We start from the raw sequence: 19,558 nt of genomic DNA, 5'->3' as shown, positions 1-19,558 counted from the left end.
TCCGGACCGGGATGTGTCACTTCCGGGGCGGGGTCACGGCGCGGGAGGCGAGGCGGCGCGGGGCGGGGCCACGGCGAGGTCTCGGCCTCGCTTCCTCGGCCTGGTTGGGGTACTAAGCCCCACCGGAAACGCGAGCAGGTCTTCGGGCTGCGGACCGAACGCTGTCCCCGGCCTGGCCATACAGTTGATAGGGAAAGTCTGCGTGCCCTGTGTCTGTCCTACTACTCTTTACTCAGTTTTCACCCTCTACCCTTTCAGCCTTTCTGACATTCTCCTGACCATCAGGCCAGAGAAGTAGTTACTTAACAAATGTGGGGGGTTTTTTTGGGGGGGGGGGTACCTGGGATCGAACTCGGGTCCTTGCATTTGCAAGGTAGGTGGCGGAACCACTGTGCTAAATCCCCAACCCAACAAATGTTGATTGAGCTATTTTGTGTACGAGACGTTCAGTTTAGGCTCTGGAGTTGAAGACCTTAAGAGCCTCTGGTTTCTGCCCTCTAGGGTCAAGAGTGCAGAAAGAGAAGGGCTCTTAATTGCTAGATAAGTAAAGATGCCTGTAGGGGTGTCAGTGCTTGCCTGGAAATTATGTTTAACTGTAAGGTTTAGTGAGAAGTTGCTTAGAAAAGGAAGGAAGAAGTATATTTCAACTGAGAGAAAAGCTCTGAGGCTGCAAGCATGTGTTCTAGGAATAAGTTCAGAATAGCTGAGGATGCTTGCTTACAAGAAAAAGGAATAGAGAGCCAGGCCGTGGTGGTGCATGCCTGCAATCCCAGCACAGGGGAGGCTGAGGCAGGAGGATTTCAGGGAGTTGGAGGCCAGCCTGGGCTATATGGTTCAAGGACAACCTCAACTGCATAGCAAGATTCTGACTCAGAAAACAAACAGCCAGTGGTGGTGGCTGCTGTAGCACACACCTGTAAGGGGTGGGGAGTTGAGGCAGGAGGATGACCATGAGTTCAAAGCCAGCCTGGGTTACACTGTGAGTTCAGGGCCAGCCTAAACCATGTAGCTACAGTCTGTCTCAAAAACAAACAACAGGGCTGGGGATTTAGCTCAGTGGTTCCGCCGTCTGCCTTGCAAGCACAAGGACCCCAGTTCGATCCCTAATACCAAAAAAAAAAAAAAAAAAAAAATCAAAAAAGTAGCTGTAATACAGAGGTATCTTTGAAGGTGGGATCTATTTATGTTTAAATATTGGTGAGAAGGAGCCAGTGGAAAGGGAGCTTGAGGGTTTATGGGTGTGGATGACAGGAGAGTCCAGGGAATCACTGGCCTTTAGCAATAACACAGCCTATGGTTCCATCCTCAGAAGAGGAAAGCAGAGTAGGATAGGTGCAAACACAGGAAGGTTTGCAATTTTGGTGCTATAGTTGGAGAAGTTCATTGATGGTTTATATTTTTCATGTCACTCAAGAGAAAGAATTATGAAGGACATGGTGGGTAGAGTTGAAGAGATTAAAGAAGGCTTAGCGTTGTCGAAAAATTCATAAAACTGGTTAGAGATAGAACTACTTGTCAGTTAAGGCTAGAAGCATGAGTTTATGATCATTTGCATAATTTATGTTACATCAGACTGTAACCGTTGCTCTGCTGGAAAAGCAGCTCCTGGCGATCATCAACCCAGTGTCAGTAAAAAATTAAAGAAGCAGGGCCGGGATTTAGCTCAGTGGTTCCGCCGCCTGCCTTGAAAGCGCAAGGACCTGAGTTTGATCCCCGGTACCAAAACAAACAAATTAAAGAAGCAGATTTTAAACTAAGAGAAATCAGTTTATTTGAAGGTAGAGAAAAGGGGGAAGAGAGAGACGATAGCTACTCCACAAGTAGAGAGCATTCAAAAACTAAATATTCATGGGTTTTTCTCTGCAGCGCCTTTTATTGAGTTTCTTCTTCCTGTGTGGGCTCCTGGAATCTGATTGGCTCCATGGCTGACTTTGGTCCTCCCCTTGCATTTCTTCCTGTCATATGCAGTTATATGACTTTTCCTGTTGTTTGGTGGTGGCTAGGATTATGAGTAGGGGGCTTAGGGACAAGTAATTTAGGCTTAAGTATTAAGTAAAGGGGCTTATGTTGAACACACACGCTAGTTAGGACTTCCCTGATCTTAGTTTCTTTGCCTTTGTTTTACTGATTGTTCGAGGCAGAGGCTGCCGTCCTTAATAAGTCTCTCCATTAACTTCTTTTTGCGGGGCGGGGGGGGGGGGGGGGCAGGTACCGGGAATCAAATTCAGGACCTTGCTCTTGTCAGGCAGGCATGGCACCACTGAGCTACATCACCAGCCCTCCATTGACTTCTTACAAAGCTATGGGGTCATACTTGGGGAGCACCAGGGGTTAGTGATTGGAGCCCTCCTCTGTATGTCTAGCCTATATCGTTGTTACTTATACATATCTCTGGCTGTAACCTGTTCCTGGGTGTTCAAGACCACATTAAGGTGAGAACTTTGTCAATTGTAACTTAACCACTTGATAGATAGATAGATAGATAGATATATCTCAGTAAAATTTCCTCAGGCATTACTTTTGGGGCCATGGTCAGAGCCTCTTAGTTTCAGTTCTTCCTCTGTCAGATGTGTCATCTGCCAGGATGAGTCATTGTCTGTGCTAGATCACATGGCTTTTCTGAAGCATGGGAACCCTTTAGTGACTCTCCTTTCAGCATGATGTACATTGGTAGAATCCTATCCTCTGGGGTCCAACAATCTCCTTGCTCAGGAGGTTGGATGACTCACCAGAGTTGTAGGATCTTGCGGAAAGGTCCATTCATGTCCTGGGTCCTTGTTGACCTGGGAAAAGCAAGGGCCAAAATATTGGCTGTCCTCTTGACCTGATTATCTTTTTCAGGTTTGGTCTCCCAAACTTCAGTTGTTGAACACCCACCAAAAGAAGGTTGGTTACATCAGTGGTATAGTGACAGCAGTTAATTTTATGATTTATCTAGATAGCCAGTCTATAATATTTTCTCCTCTGAAGAAGTGCCCCTAACTGTTTGAAGGGGAAAGGGGTGTTGGCTACTCTGGCTGCTTTTGGCTGGAGGTGGTCGGAGTTGTGGTCCGAGATACTCTCAAGAGGGTCTATGTAAAGACCCTTGGTAGACATCAGGCATTTTCATCTTGGGTAGGAATATAGCTTTAAGTCTGGAGGAGAAAAAACTAAAGAACCAGTTAAATATGCATGGGCTAAACAATAAATAAATAAGACTGTTATTAATATGGCCAACAATTGCTTCCACCAGGAAGAACCAGCGATAGCCTTCCACAAAGAGGGTAAGGAATAGGTCCAGGGAGCTTCAGAATCTGACATGACATTAATCTGTCATCTAATACCTTTTTTTTTTTTTTTTTTTTTGCAGTATTGGGGTTCAAACTCAGGACCTTGCACTTCCCAGGCAGGCACGGCACCACTGAGCCACATCCCCAGGCCTGTCATCTAATATCTTGAACAGCCATCTAGGTGTTATCAGATTGATCAGGAATGTGCATGCAACATTCAGCTTTTACAGTTGCACAAGTTCCTCCATGTGCTGCTGTTGGGACATCTAAGGCCATCTGGTTCTCGAAGACAGCTTGTCTCATTAACTTGACTTCTTCATTTAGGAGAAAGATCCTGGTTAAGGTCTCATTTAAGGCCCCTTGAGTATAGCTGGTTAAGGCCTCGACGTGTTGCATGACATCCTCTAATCCTAGAGAAGGGATAAAAAATAGCAACCAAATGATCATACCAGTGAGACACACTCTTAGACCATCAGTGTCACAGATGAGGTAAGTTTGCCGGTTGACCAATATTTTAACACTCCTGCCTTGTAGCCATGCAAATCCCAGTGTGCATCTCCCTATCCACCCAAGGGGTAGCCAGGGCCACAAATTGGTTCCGCAGGACCAATAAGTGTCATTGGGGCTTGCCTATCTAATTCCAGGACAATTAAGTCAGTCTGTTGCAAACCAATCTTTGACCTATAAAGTTATAATGTGTGTGCATTGCTCAGAGGATGCCCGCCCCAAGCATTTAGTAGAGTTAGGCCAATGAGAATAGGAGTGATTTCTCTGTTCCCAACATAAGGAGGCCTGCTAAGGTGCCCTATAGTGGGAGCTAACCACATGTAATCATCCCACATCTGGAAGTAGCCATCTTTTGGCGGGGGGGGGGGGGGGGCTACTTGGGATTGAACTCAGGACCTTGTATTTTTAAGGCAGGCGTTGGCACCACTGAGCTAAATCCCCAGCCCTGGAAGTAGCCATCTTGATATCTATGATTGCTGGCTCTCGAAATAGATCCCTTACTCCTATCCTCTAGGGGCTTTACCAAACCCCATAGAGAGGTTTCAGTGGCATCTTTAGAAAAAGTCCGGTTATGTCTGGGATCGTTAAGAGTGGATTTTATGGGCTACTCAGTTACCTTGTAATGGTGAGCTAAACTATGAACTGTGGAGCCTTTCCATGTCTCTTCAATGTAGTCTTGTAATTTATTCCAGTCATCACCTTGAAATGGTGATACCCACCAAGGGAGTCCTGAGGTACTTGACAAGGGGAGCAGGCCACATATCCAGTGAGATTTTTGTTGTAATGACTCTGCATATTCCTGTGCCCACACTAGAAAGAAATTGAACTCTCCTTTAAGTGGTATAAAAGTAATTAGTGAGAGAGTTAAAAGTAACATCTTAGATTACTTATCTTGGTTTTGTCTTTTGAATAGGAACTTTAGGTCCTCCACAGGTTCACAAGTACAGGTGGGCTCAGATGTGGCCTGGGGATGATCCAGAGGTGTATTGTCATGGTTCTGGGAGGCAGTCCAGAGCTTTACTCTGGAGTGATGAATCCAGGAGTCCTGTCCTGTCACCTTAACTTCAATGGGGGAGGAAAGGATCACTGTGTAAGGATCTTCCCATAGGGGTTTGGTTAGGTCTTCTGTGTTTAGACCTTTGACAAGCACTAGGGTCCCAGGACAGAACAGAGGCTTGCTAGATGGAGTTGGCCATTTGCCTTCAGGCTAACAGGATCTGTTGGAACTGGGCTAAGGACCTTCTCTCAAGGATCCTTTGGTTTCCTCATTGTGTAGGATGTCATTTCTGAGGGAAGGTCACCCATACAGAAGTTCAAAGGGAGACAGCCCCTGAAACCTGGATGTATTTTTGGGCTATATGAGGCCCACAGGTAGGAGCTGTTTCCAAGGAGCCTTGCATTCCTGTGCCAGCTTGAGCTGTTGCAGAAATCTCAGAAAGAAATACACAGAGACACAGAATTCGGATTAAATATTAAAATTTCTTCTTGCGAGTGGATGGGAATGCCAGAAACCAGTCTGGTCAATATCCGTGCCCACTTTGTTCAGCATTTCCCTTTTTATATCCTTTTTAGCCATTATCTCATCCCTAGTGGTCTTTGATATGTAAATACAATTCCAGTTCCTATTTACAAGTCACAGACACAAGATAGACAATATACATTGTAAATTCACCCTGGCATGGTAACTTTGTTAGGTTAATGAAGTTACTGGTTAGAGTCAGATAATCCTCACCTTAAACAAGGAGTTACAGGAAAAGCAAATCTTAAAAGAACACATTACTTATTTTGCTTCTACAACTACCTTAATATTCAATCTATTAAGTTATCTAAAACTTTTCCGTATCAGAGCAAGCATCTCTTGAGTCTCCTATTAGCCCATTCTACCTGTTCTGATAACTGGGGCCACCAGGCACAGTGACGCTGATACTCAATGCCCAAGGCTTTTGAGACTCCCTGGCTAATTTCAGAGCAAAAGGCAGGCCCATTGTCATTTTCAAGACTTTGTAGTACCCCAAATCTTGGAATAATCTCATGGTCAAGAACCCTGACTACTTGTCAAGCCTTTTCAGTCTGGGTAGGAAAGGCTTCTATCCAACTCGTGTTGGTGTCAATCAGGACTAAGAGGTACTACCTGTGTTGTCCTCTTGGCATGTGAGTGAAATCAATCTGCCAGTCCTCTCCTGGATAACTGCCTTAATATTGTACTCCTTGAAGTTTTAATTGGGCATTCTGAGGATTAGTCCTTAGATACACTACATCCTTTAACCACTTGTTGTGTCACTTCAAGTCCTTTTCCCACAAAGGACTTGGTAACCAAGATAGGAGTGCTCTTTTGTCCTAAATGACAAGTATCGTGGGTACTTTTAGTTACTTTCCATGCCAAATCTCTCAGCAGAAAGAGGCAGCCTTTAGGTATGGCCCGCCATCCGTAAGTTAAGGGTTCATCCCTGGCTCTTGGCATGTAGAATTTCCTTATCAGAATAAGCAGATGGGCTAGTAGCAATAGACTAGTGGACCACAAAAGGGAGCATTCTAGCTGTTGAGAAGCAGCTACCTTTGCCTCTTTATCAGCTCTTCTACTGCCCATAACAATAGAATCTGTTCCTCCTTGGTGTCTCAGGTAGTGACTTATTGCCACTTCTTGAGGCAGGTGTACAGCCTCAATGAGTTGTAGAATCTCTGGGGAATGTTTAATGGGAGGTCTGTAAGAAGTCAACAGGCCTCATTCCCTCCAAATAGCAGCATGAGCATGAATCCCATAAAATGCACACTTAAAATCAGTATAAATGTTTACTCTTATGTCTTGACAAAGTCAGCACTGAAGTGAGAGCAATCAGCTCTGCCTTTTGAGCACTTGTGTCATGAAGTAACAGGACTAACTCTAATGCTCCCACACTGGTAATCACTGCATATCCTGCCTTCCTATATCTATCCTGTACAAAGAAGCTGCCTTCAGTGAACAACTCAGTGTCTGGGTCATTGAGAGGCTGATTAGTTAACCCTCTTTTTAACTGTTGAGTGTGGATTAGAACCTTTGTATAATTATGTTTACTTTCTCCTGGCTCTCGAAGATCACACAGAAAGGTGTCAGGGTTAATGCTTTGACAGGTTTCAATATTTACATCTGGACCTTCTAGCAAGAGAACCTAACATTTTATAGCAATCTTTTTTTTCTTTTGGTTCCAGGGATTGAACTTGGGTCCTTGTGCTTGTGCAGCAGGCGGTGAAACCACTGAGCTAAATCCCCAGCCCAGAACCTAACATTTTAAAATCTGTCCATCAGAGACCCAGGGATGGACTGGAGCATTAAGAAGTCTCCCAATGCTGTGGAGGGACTTGATTGTAAGGGTCTTCCCCTGAGTTAGCTTGTGAGCCTCAGCAACTAATATGCCTGCTACCACTAAAGCTCATTAGCAAGCTGGCCATCCTCTGGCCACAGTGTCCAGTTTCTTGCTTAAATAGACTATGCACTGGTGGCTAGGCCCCAGGGATTGGGTAAGAACACCTAAAGCCATTCCCTGTCTCCCCATTAAAAAGAGAGTATACTGGGGCCAGGGATTTAGCTCAGTGGTTCCGCTACCTGCCTCACAAGCACAAGGTCCCAAGTTTGATCCCTGGTACAAAAAAGAGTATACTTGTCTTGAGTTGGGAGTTTCAATGCAGGGGCTTCCTGTGGGGCCCTTTTGAGGACCTGGAATGCCTGTTGGGGCTCTGGGCTCCAGACAAGGAGATGAGCCCCTGCATCCTGGGTCTCCTTAAGAAGCTGGTAAAGGGGCCTGGCCTTTTCAGCATATCCTAAGCCCCAAACTCTGCAAAACCCAGTCATCATTAGAAAGGCTGTCAGCTCTTTGCTATGCTTGGGCAAAAGGAAGTCCAGAATGTGTTGAATTCTCTCTGAATTTAGTGTCCTTCTGCCCTGAGCAGCCCTAAATACGTGACCGGGGATTAGCATATTTGGGCCTTCTCTTGGGACACTTATAACTTCCAGAGGCTAAAAAGTTAAGGAGGGTCTCAGTTCCCTCCCATACTTGGATCTCTATATCCCATAGAACATCAGATCATCAGATTAATGTAAAAGGATAATGCTCTCGTTCTTCCATTCTAGAATTCTAGGGCTAGGCCAAAAAGATGGGAATTATTTAAAAACCCCTGGAGGAGGACTGTCCAAGTTAATTGGCCCACCCCTGCTAGTGAATTCTCAAAGGCAAAGAGATTCTGACTTTCAGGCACCAAGGGAACACAAAAGAAAGCATTTAAAGTTCTAAGACAGAAAAGCAGCTGGCTGAGGCTGGAATCTATGTCAGTAAAGTGTAGGGACTGGGCACAACTGGATGTAGAGGCACCAGAGCCTCACTAATGAGGTGCAGCTCTTGTACCAATCTCCACTTAATAGGCCCCTTTCTGACTTCAGGTAAGAAAGATGGAAGAACTAAGTTTCTCTGTGTGATCTAGTCTGCTCTTCATTGGAGGCAGTAATCCAAAGTCTGGGGTCAGTGTTCTCCTCTCAGTCCAGCTCCAAGCATTTTTATCTCTAGGCGGTCAGGAGACTATACCAAATCATTAACAGCCCATTATCCTTTCATCCAGACTCCCAGGGAGACCTTGACTCCTTATCATATCCCTCAAGGCAGCAGGCTATCATGCCCTTCCTGAGAGGTACATGATATACCACAGTCAGCATTGTGCATATAATATAATGGCAAGTTGATGAATCTCTGTTGCCAGGGCATAATCTTTAAAAATATTAGTGAGTCATCTAATATAGTCCAATAGCTAGACTTCCACCCACGTGTAGTTACTAAAGGCACAGGAATTTTGAATATGAGAGGTGTTCGGGGCTTTGTTCTTCCTAGTTCCTATGAGATTTTTTGCAGTGCTGGGGATCAAATCCAGAGCTTCTTGCATGCTCAGCAAGTGTTCTATCACTATGCTACTGTAGGAGATATTGTAGATAGGTAAGTTAATTAGATATCTAAAATAGTTCATTTTAGTTAGCTTATAAGTAAGGCAGCTAGCTAGGGGAAAGGCATGAGATAGAGTTAGGTGGCCAACCATGATGATAAGAAGTAAAATAAGAATAGACAAATGGTACTGTAACAAAGTGCAGCACATTAAAGCAACTTCATTGTTAAAAAAAAAAAAAAGAATAGACAGTGAACTAGGACCTCGGACCAAGGATGAACTTCTTCAGGCAACATGAAATTCAGCTCTCTCCCTACTAAAGGGAGTTGTATCCACTCCCTACTAAGCTCCTGAGTTCTGAGGAATTTAAGATGCAAAATAACCATTTTTTCCTCTAAAACCGCAGCTCCCTTTAGTCCCTACATGTTGAAAAACTGGATCAGAGAGCCTGAATTCCAATTGGTCATTTTAAATCCACAGAGCTACCTGTAGAAAGTGGCCACTAGGCAATTGAGCAATTCCTGCTCTCTTCTTATCTATTATTACTTCTGAATTGAGGGACCATGTGGCCACCCCCTTGGGGTCCCTCCTGGAAATCAGGAACTATTTTTCTTATTCCCAGTAAAAACTCTCCTAACTTCCTCCTTTGTCTTCGTGACTTTATTCCTTGAGGTTGAGACCAGGAGCTCAGTACATATGGTGACATCATGCCCCTAGCCCTATGATTCTTCAGTTTTGAATTTTTCATCTAAAAGTCCTCAGCTAGTATTTACTCTACTTCATTTAAACCAGGATGTATTTGAAGTTCAATTTCCAATAAGGAAGAAATCAAAGTTAAAGGATTGAATTTTCCTACCATTATTTTCCTTTTTTTTTTTTTTTAATGGTACTGGGGATCGAACCAGGTCCTTGTGCTTACAAGGCAGGTGGCAGAACCACTGAACTTAATCACCGGCTTATTTTACATTTTCTTCTAAGCATCTTGATATTTCATTAAAATGTAATTAGACAAGGAATTCCTTTCATTTACTCTGAAGATTTATGTTTTTTGAATCAAAAGATTTATATAATTTATCAATTATGTAAAACTTTTCAGCTATCCTTTCATATTTCTTTGTACTTCTCTCCTTGTAGAATTCATTTTAGACATGGTGTACATTGTCCTAATCTATTATATTTTGCAAGTCTTTGTATCTCATTCTGAGTAACTTTATCTGATCTTTTTTCTCTTTCTTGAATTCTTTGTTCATTTCTGATTTATCTTGACAATTGAGCCTTTCATTTCAATTACTGTAGGATTTTGGTATTTTGGGGGTGGGGGTGGGCGTGAGACAGTGTCACTTTGTAGTTCAGGCCAGCTTGAACTCACTGCTTAGCCCAGGCTAGTGTGGAACTCACAGAGATCCTCCAGCCTCTGCTTCCTGAGTACTGGGATTACAGGGATGTACCACCACACCCAAGTGAATTAGTATACTTTTAATTTTAAATGTTTATTTTGGTTTTTTTCCAAATCTGCTTTGTGTATTTTTCATTGAGTCTTGTTATTTATTCCAATGCCTTTACTAATTTTAGAGTATTCATTTTAAAGTCATATTTAAACATACGCTGGGGCCGGGGATTTAGCTCAGTGGTTTTGCTGCCTGCTGCGCAAGCACAAGGACCGAATTCGATCCCCGGTACCAAAAAAATAAAATAAAATAAACATACACTGTATAATTTCAAATTCTTAAAACTGCTATGTTGTTTACTAATACTGGATCCTTTACTTGTGTTTTGTAATTTTTTACATTATAAGATCATTTTCAGAAACCTTTTTCTGTTTATGGGAAATCCACGTGACCTAAAGCAGTTTTTTGCGTGCTTTGCTTACACTATATCCACAGAAGCTTCACAGACTCAGTACTAATCAGTACCTAAGTTCATTTTTCAACTACATTTGGATTTCTATCCTATGCAAGTTTCAGACCTGGGAGTTCAACCCTCAGCAAGTTTTGTTGTTAATGCAGTCTTATACTTCAACATCTTAAGTACATTCCTTCAACTTCTATCCTTGGGTAGACATTAAAACCCAATAACGGGGCCAGGGATTTAGCTCAGTGGTTTTTTTTTTTTTTTGGTACCAGGGATCAAACTCAGGTCCTTGCGCTTGCGCAGCAGGCGGTGAAACCACTGAGCTAAACCCCTGGCCCTAAACTCAGTGGTTTTGACGCCTGCTGTGGAAGCACAAGGACCCGAGTTCGATCCCCGGTACCAAAAAAAACCACCCAGTAACAACTGAGCATGGTGGCATACACCTGTGTCCCTAGCATTCTGAGGTGAGGCAGGAAGAGGCTGAGGCAGGAGGGTTGCAAATTCAAACCCAGGCTAAGCTTAACAGTGATTTAACAGTGACCTCGCTCAGCGAGGGTCAGCCCTGGAGCAGAGGAGCCAGGGAGGAGGAGAGTTCAGACAGCCCAGGCTTTGGTTGGCCTGCTTTGTCCTTAGAACAGCACAGATTCTATGACAAGTACTGAGAAGTAAACCCAGGCGTGCTGTACCACTGAGCTACACCACCAGCCCTGCAATTTTCACTCTGAGACAGGGTCTCACTGAGCTGCCCAGACTGGCCTTCAACCTGCAGTCTCCTGCCTTAGCCTCCCAAACAGCTGGGACTACAGCCTGAAAAACTCAAATCAGCAGCCCTCACTGTGTGAGAAATGTCATCAGGATCGAGCCAAGTCAGCACAGGCTGGTAAATTATAAAGAAAAGAGGATTGTTTTGGTTCACGGTTCTGGTCCAAGACTGAGGAGCTGCATATGGTGATGGTCTTTTTCCCAACAGTCTGCACACTGCTTGGGGCAGCACATGGTGAGAGATGTGGAGTGTGTAGGATCTTGCTTTGTAGAGCAGGCTGTCCTCGAACTCACTATGTAGTCCAAGCTGGCTTTGAATTCATGATGATCCTCCTGCCTCAGCCTCTCAAGTGCTGGGATTACAGGTGTGGGCCACCATGATGGGAAATGGCTTGTCTTTTGAAGGGCAGAGTTTTTCAATTTTTTTTTTTGGTACCGGGGATTGAACTCAGGTCCTTGCACTTGTGTAGCAGGCGGCAAAACCACTGAGCTAAACCCCCGGCCCAAGTTTTTCAGTTTTGATAAGGTCCAATTTATCAATTGGTTTTTTTATGGATAGTGTTTTTGATATGTTAGGAAATCTGCCTAATGCAAGGTCAGAAAGATTTTCTCCTGTGTTATCTTGTAGAAGTTTTTATAGTTTTAGGTCCTCTCTCTCTCTCTCTCTTTCTTTTTCTTTCTTCCTTTCTTTCTCTTTCTTGCCTCCCTCCCTCCCTTCCTTTCTCCTTTTCCCCTCCCTCTCTCTCTCCTTTTTCTTTCTTTCTCTCTTCTCTCCTGTCTCTCTCTCTCTCTGTCTTTCTTTTATTCTTTATTCTTTAGTGCTGAGGATCAAACCCATCCTAGGCACTTGCTTTACCTATTATATTTATTTCTACAACATATCTCCCATTAATCTTTGTGTATAGTATGAAGTATGTATCAAAATTTGTTTCCCTATACTACGAAGCTACTGTGATAAAAACAGCATGGTAGTGGCAAAGAAACAGACCCAAAGATCAGTGGAATAGATTAGAAGATGCAGAAACAACTCCAGACATACTCAACCACCTCATCTTTGACAAAGGAGCCAACCACCCTCATTGGAGGAAAGACAGCCTCTTTAATAAATGGTGTTGGAAGAACTAGATTTCAGCCTGCCAAAGATTAAAACTAGACCCATTCCTATCACCATACACTAAACTAAGTTCAAAGTGGATTAAAGATCTAAATATTAAGACAGAAACACTAAACTTGCTGGAAGACAAGTTAGGTAGAACTCTTGAAGATACTGGCATAGGAAAAGACTATGAACAAATCTTCAGTAGCACAGGAGCTAGCACAAAGAATCAACAACTGGGATTTCATCTTATTAAAAAGCTTCTGCACTGCAAGAGAAACCACCAACAGAGCTAAGAGACAACCTACAATATGGGAAAAAAATTTTAGCAGCTGTACCTCAGACAGAGGTCTACTATCTAGAATATATAAAGAATTGAAAAAAATCAGACCTTCCAAATTCAAAGACCCAATTCAAAAATGGGTGTCTGAAATGAACAGACATTTCTCAGACAAAGAAGTAAAAGCAGCAAATAAATATATGAAAAAATGTTCATCATCACTGGTCATTCAAGAGATGCAGATGAAAACAACACTGAGATTCCACCTCACCCCTCAAAGAATGACTGCTATCAAGAAATAACAAATGCTGGCAGGGGTGTGGAGAGAAAGGAACCCTTCTCCATTGTTGGTGGGAGTGCAGACTGGTGCAACCACTGTGGAAATCAGTATGGAGATAGCTCAAAGAACTAGGACTAGAGGTCCCATTTGACCCAGCTATTCCCCTATTGGGTATCTTCCCCAAAGAGTTGAAAGAATCATACCACAGTGATATATGTGCACCCATGTTTATAGTGGCACAGTTTGCAATAGCTAAAGCTTGGAAACAGCCCAAGTGCCCATCAACTGGAAACTGGATAAAGAAGATGTGTTTTTTTTCAATAAAACGGAGTACTACTCAGCCATAAAAAATGAGACATTTATAGCTAAATGGATGCATATTGAGGTCATCCTTTGAAGTGAAATAAATAGGACACACGTGTAAATACTGAATAGTTTCTCTAGTGTGAGAAACTGAAAGTGTAAATAAGGATTAAAATGAGTAAAATGAATAATTGATAATTTGAAATAGGAAAAGTCCCAAAGGTGTAGGGATGGTGAGAGGGGAAGGGGAAAGGGAAGAAGGGAAAGGAAAAATTATGAGAAAAGAAAAAAATGGAAATGAAATCTATGTAAATAGGAAAGGGTGGAGGGGGTGAAGGGTACACAGGTAATGGGGAAAAAACAAGAACTAAGATACATCATGTACAGGTACAAGCACTCAGTGATCAATGTAAACGTATTGTATACCTAAAATGTACCAATAAAAGTATTAAAAAAAAAACCAAAACAGTGACCTTGCTCAAACAATGAATAAAAAAGAACGGAGGAGTAGCTCAGTACACCCTTCCCCCAATACATGCATAACAACTATTCACTTGCTGATTCAGGATCCAGTAATACTGCTCCAAAGTTGAGTCAGCTGGGCTGGGGATTTCGCTCAGTGGTTCCACAGCCTGCCTTGAAAGCACAATGACCTGAGAGTTCAATCCCTGGTACCAAAAAAAGAAAAAAAAAAAGTTGAGTCAGCTAACACATCACTCTGGTTTTCCTTTCTTCTTTGTTTTTGACATCTGAAGATTTTCTTTTTGTTTATGTGAGCTTATTATAGACAGGTAAATTAGTTACAAATATTATGAGCAGTCAGACAGGGCTGGGCCCTGGAGAGAGTCAATGAAAAAGACAACTGTGGCTGGAAGCACATTTGTTGAAGGCCAAGCTTCGACACAAAGAAAACTGACTACACCCACATACTTCTGCTAGGGATGAACAGCAGTGATTAATAGTCTAAATAGGCATCGGGCCTGGGGATTTAGCTCAGTGGCACCATGCCTACCTTACAAGCACAAGGTCCTGAATTCCACCCCCCATCCCCCCACCCCTCGCCCCCGCCACCAAAATAAATAAATTAATAAATAGGCATCAATCACCTAGGTGGGGTACCAAGACCTTAACCCATCTCTTCCAGGAAAGGTTTCCCTCCCAGGAGAAATCCTTGTTTGTTCCATGTTTGTTCCCCATTTAATCAATATTACCTAAGCAAATATACTTGTGATCTTATTGACTGACCATGGTTTTGTACCACCTCATACCCACCTTGTGATTTTCCTTTAGGTCAATATTACCTAAGCAGCTATACTTATAATCTTTTTTTTTTTTGCAGCTATACTTATAATCTTATCAGTTGACTATAGTTTTGTCCCACCTACCCTCACCTCATAGTTTTGCTCTATAAAACTCCCTTGAGAAGCAGGGTCTGCGGGCAACCCACTTTCTGGGGACCCTTCTGTTTCTCTTAGCCAGAAGCTATCTTTCTCCCAATAAATACTTCCTACTCCTAACCTCCTTTATTCCTAGAATTCACTCTTCAATTTTAGAGAACATGAACTCAGCATATCAGACATCTAGCAGATTGGGAATTATAATTTTCTCTCATATTATTTGGATTATTTAGAGGTCCATATATCATTCCTATGTCATATGCCCTATGTGAGAAGGGTAGAAGGGAGGGGAGGGGAATGGGAAAAAAAATAAGAATCAAGATATATCATGTACAGGTACAAATTCCTTACTTTTTTTTTTTTTGTACCGGGGATCGAACTCGGGTCTTTACGCTTGCAAGGCAGCGAAACCACTGAGCTAAATCCCCAGCCCAAATTCCTTACTATTAATGTGATCATTATGTGTATCTAAATTGTACCAATAAACTTAATTAATGATAAAAAAATAAAATAAAGCTTGCAGGTTCACTGACTCCCGTTATGGAAATTAATTTTCAGGACTTGTCAGTAAAAAAGGTGTGAGAAAGATTAGAGTAGATATAGGATGCATCAAGAGTGGAGTGTGGGTGTGCAAAGAAAAGAGGCACCATACAGTTGGGAACTGGGGATTTTTTATGTGTTTTGGGAGATGGAAATCTGTGGAATCTATATCCTTAATCCTAGTCTTAGTGGGTGGGAGAGGATGGCCCACACCAGGAGATAATGGTCTATTTTTAGGGGAAATGCCAAAAAGGTGGTCCCTTCATGGGTGAAGGAGGACCTTTTGTGAGTAAAAGGGACTGAGCAGACCCATTTGCAGCTGAAAGGGTTTTCTGTTTGGGGAGAAGGAAAAATAAATCAATAAATAAACAAACAAACAAACACACTGGGCTTGTGTTCTGAGGCTACAGTTTTTCTTTAAAGTACAATTTTTAAAAATTCAATTTCCTTGTCTCCTTTCTACTTAGTTTTATTTCTTTTACCTCAGAAAGCACCCTTTTTTTTTCAGTACTGGGATTGAACCCAGGGTCTTGTGCGTGCTAGGCAAGCATTCTAGTCCTGAGTTACATTCTCATCCCTTTTTATTTTCATTTGAGATAGGGTTTCACTAGGTCACTAGGTTTCCCAGGTGGTCTCAAACTCAAGATCCTACTGCTTCAGCCTCTCCAGTAGCTGAGATTAGAAGAATGTACCACCATGATGCAGGTCAAAAGGGAGTAATAGTGGACAATTAAGAGTTTGTTTGGGGCCGGGGATTTAGCTCAGTGGTTCCGGCGCCTGCCTTGCAAGCGCAAGGTCCCGAGTTCAATCTCTGGTACCAAAAAAAAAAGAGAGAGTTTGTTTGCTGGGCACTAGGGAGGCTGAGGCAGGAAGATTGCCCTGAGTTCGAGGCCAGCCTGGGCTACATAGCAAGATTATCTCAAAAAAAAAAAAAAAAGAGTTAGTTAGTTTGACACCTATAATCCCAGTTTATCAAGAGGTTGAGGCAGGGGGATCATAAATTCAAGGACAGCCTGGGCAGTTTAGTGAGTCTCTGTCTCAGAAAATAAAAAGAAGGTGTCATTATCTTGTACACCTAAAATGTACCAATAAAAGGATTAAATAAAAAGAAAAGAAAAGGAAGCTGAGGTTGGTGGCACATGCCTGTAATCCCAGCACTAGGGAGCCAGAGGCAGGAGGTTTGCCAAGAATTTGAGGCCCCCCTGAACTACATAGCGAGACTCTGTCTCAAAAAAAGAAAAGAAAAAGGATGGGGGATGTGGCTCAGCAGTAGAGTGGTTTGGATTCAATTCCTAGTACTCCCCTCCCCACACGGATATTTTAAGGGAGATGCAGATCAAAGTATATTATACATGTGTATGAAAAATGCCACATGTAACCCAATATTCTATTAAATTAATATGTACTATAAAATATATACTGAAAAAAAGAGCTTTCTTCTCATGAAAGCATGTAGGTGATTAGTGATGCCTATCCAGCAGTCTGTGTTTATTTAATGATCTCTTTAGAAAGAGCTGGGGATGTAGCTCAGTGGTAGATCTTTGCCTCGCATGTGCAAGGCCCTAGGTTCACTCCCCAGTACTGCTAATAATAATAATAATAATGTTATTTATTATTCTTAAAATATCTATTTAAGTGCTAAAAGAGCTTTTCAGTGACAATGAAGCTTTTTGTGTGTTTTTCTTTTTGACAAGCTGTGAATAATGTAGGAGGTGACAGCTTCCCTCTTAATCAAAAATAGTAAAGAAATGCATTTTGGGGGGCTGGGGATTTAGCTCAGTGGTTCTGCCGCCTGCCTCGAAAGTGCAAGATCTCAAGTTCAATCCCTGGTACCAAAAAAAGAAAGAAATTATTTTTTAATGGTAGTTGAAGACATTAACAATAGAGGCAGTGGAGAGATAATGAATGTACAAAGAGGAGGTACACTCCTTCCTCCTACCCCTGGTTTTTATCTGAATAGGCCTGGCTCATAGGCAGAGAATGAAGTTGTCTGTGTGAATAATTTAAACAGCCAGGAAGACACATTTAATCACACTGATGCTTGAAATGCTACCATTTGCAATCTATTTCTTTGTACTAAGCAGAAGCTCTTGAAGTTTATAGATTTATAAGAGGAGCAATATGTCAAACATCTAATTCTCCACAGTGAATTATATATTCATTAATTCAATAAACATTTTACTGAGTGTCTCCTGACTGACAAGTTTGAGATCATAAAATGAACGACTCAGTACTTGTCCTCAAGGAGTTCACTGTCTAGTTGATTAACGCACATGTAAACAGATACCTTAACACTGCAACCATGCTGGATGTGGTAGTGCATGCCTGTAATCCAGCATTTAGGGAGCTAAGGCAGGAAGATAGTGAGGCCACCCTGACCCTGACATAGTGAGATTCTGCTGCCCCCAAAGTAGCTAAGCCAGGGGTTGTGGTGCACACCTGTAATCCCAGCACTCTGAGAGGTGAGGCAGGAGGATCCCAATTTCAAGTCTAGCCCTAGCAATTTAATAAGATCGTGTTTCAGAATGAAAAACTAAAAAAAAGGGCTGAGGATCTAGCTCAGTGTGAAGGCCCTGGGTTCAATCCCTAGCACCAAAACAAAACAAAAACCAAATAGTGTGTTATCTCTCTGCATCCTGAGATTGCTAAATAAGACTAATGTCAACTCCCATTTACAAGCTGTGAAAAAGTCAGTGTTGTATTCAGTAGACCTGTTAATTTTGGAGAGATTGGGGCTTATATTTTTATGGTCACTTCCAACTCTACATATTGGCTCCTTCTACACTAGTTCTGTTGAGTGATCATGATTATCTTACTGTGAAGTATCTGTTGTCCTTATTCCTGTGCTACTGTCACACTAACATTGAACCTTGCTATTTCCTTTATTTCCACAATTTCCAAACAACAAACTACTTAGCAAACATACTAGTTTTGTGTGTATGTGTGTTTAACATGTAAATAGGTTCAGGAAGATATAGGATTTATATGTTAGAAATACAAGCACCTTAAAATTTAACATAAAATATTTCTTTTCATAAAAGATTCATTTTTGCATGATTCCTGTTATTATGATGTTCACTAACTGAAGAGATAGGTAGTCATAAAACAATTTATTTTGGCTGGGTATGTGGTGGCACACGCCTATAATCCCAGCATGTAGGAGGCCGAGGCAGGAGGATCTATACAAGTTCAAGCCCAGCCTAGGCTACATAGTGAGTTCAAAATCAGCCTGAAATACATAGCAAGTCACTGACTCAAAAAAACAAAATAAGGGCCAGGGGTTTAGCTCAGTGGTTCCGCTGCCTGCCTTGCAAGTGCAAGGTCCCGAGTTCGAACCCCATACCAAAAACAAAAAACATCAAAAAAACCACCCACTTCATTTTACTGGTATTTTTATAATTTTGTTAGAAGCTCTCATAAGATAAAAGACACTAATTATGTAAAACAGGGAAACCTGGCACAAACTGGGAGTCCTAGAATGAATTCTTTGAGAAAGCAGCATTTGATGAATGATGGTTTATGGGGAGAAAGATGATTCAAAATGACTCAACTAGGAAAACAGTATGAATGGAGGCTTGAGGTTGAGGAATAACTTCGTGTGAGGACATTAGACAAGACCAGTGTGCTCAGAAAGAGAGATTAGAAATGCTAGCTAAGTGCCTGCCTTGGCAGAACGTGTACTAAAACTGGAACGATATAGAGATTTTTGGGGGCCTGTCTTTTTTTTTTTCATTTTATGAAAAAATAAAATTTCTTAACAAAATAACACAATAACAATAGTTAATACACAGCTTATCATTATCTTCAAAGTAGTTACTCAGAATACAAGACATAGGCAAAAAAGATTCTCTCTTACGAAAAAGAAATAGACAATACCACAAAACTTTCTTTTCAATGAATTAAGAGAAACTAGTAACATAAATGAAAGAAAAGCTACATAGAAGATAAATAAATAGGAAGTAGGGAGAAGTTCAAATAATTTCCCAAATTATTTATTGCATTGTTTCAAAAACATTTTTTTTGGTACCCGGGATGGAACTTGGGTCCTTGTGCTTGTGCAGCAGGCAGCAAAACCACTGAGCTAAATCCCCAGCCCCTCAAAAACATTTTAACCTACTTGTAAATTTGTTTCACTTACACAGAGAGATTAGCAAGGCCTCTGCCCAAGGAGGAAGTTCAAACCGGTTTCATTTTCTAATGTTCCTATGAGACTCTGCTAGACAAACTGACTTATCCAATTGAGAGCCTTTCCAGCTTCAACCCCTACCCACAACTCCCTAAACTTTAACTCCTTCTGCCTCTGAGTCCTGGATAACTGGTGTTACAGGAATGCACCACCAGAGCGGCCCCAACTCCTTCAAAACAAAACAA

The 19,558-nt window shown here is 42.0% G+C and overlaps 1 long non-coding RNA gene across 2 annotated transcripts; it reads right to left on the bottom strand.

The window, feature by feature from the left end:
• Window positions 1-2,217: 2,217 nt before the first annotated feature.
• Window positions 2,218-19,439, bottom strand: LOC110346141 (uncharacterized). Of its 2 annotated transcripts, XR_002389980.2 has the most exons (4): window positions 19,326-19,439; window positions 13,805-13,918; window positions 4,393-4,838; window positions 2,218-3,679 (listed from the first exon to the last, which is right to left on the bottom strand). It is a non-coding gene; the product is annotated as an uncharacterized LOC110346141 (long non-coding RNA). The 2 variants fall into 2 exon arrangements; XR_015453107.1 differs by having other exon boundaries at window positions 2,218-4,838.
• Between the last annotated feature and the right edge of the window lie 119 nt (window positions 19,440-19,558).

This window comes from Heterocephalus glaber, unplaced genomic scaffold, assembly GCF_053883595.1.
Source record: "Heterocephalus glaber isolate CG9 unplaced genomic scaffold, H.glaber_assembly_v1.0 deba00001457, whole genome shotgun sequence".
NCBI classification, from domain to species: domain Eukaryota; kingdom Metazoa; phylum Chordata; class Mammalia; order Rodentia; family Bathyergidae; genus Heterocephalus; species Heterocephalus glaber.
This window is presented reverse-complemented; position numbering and strand designations above follow the sequence as displayed.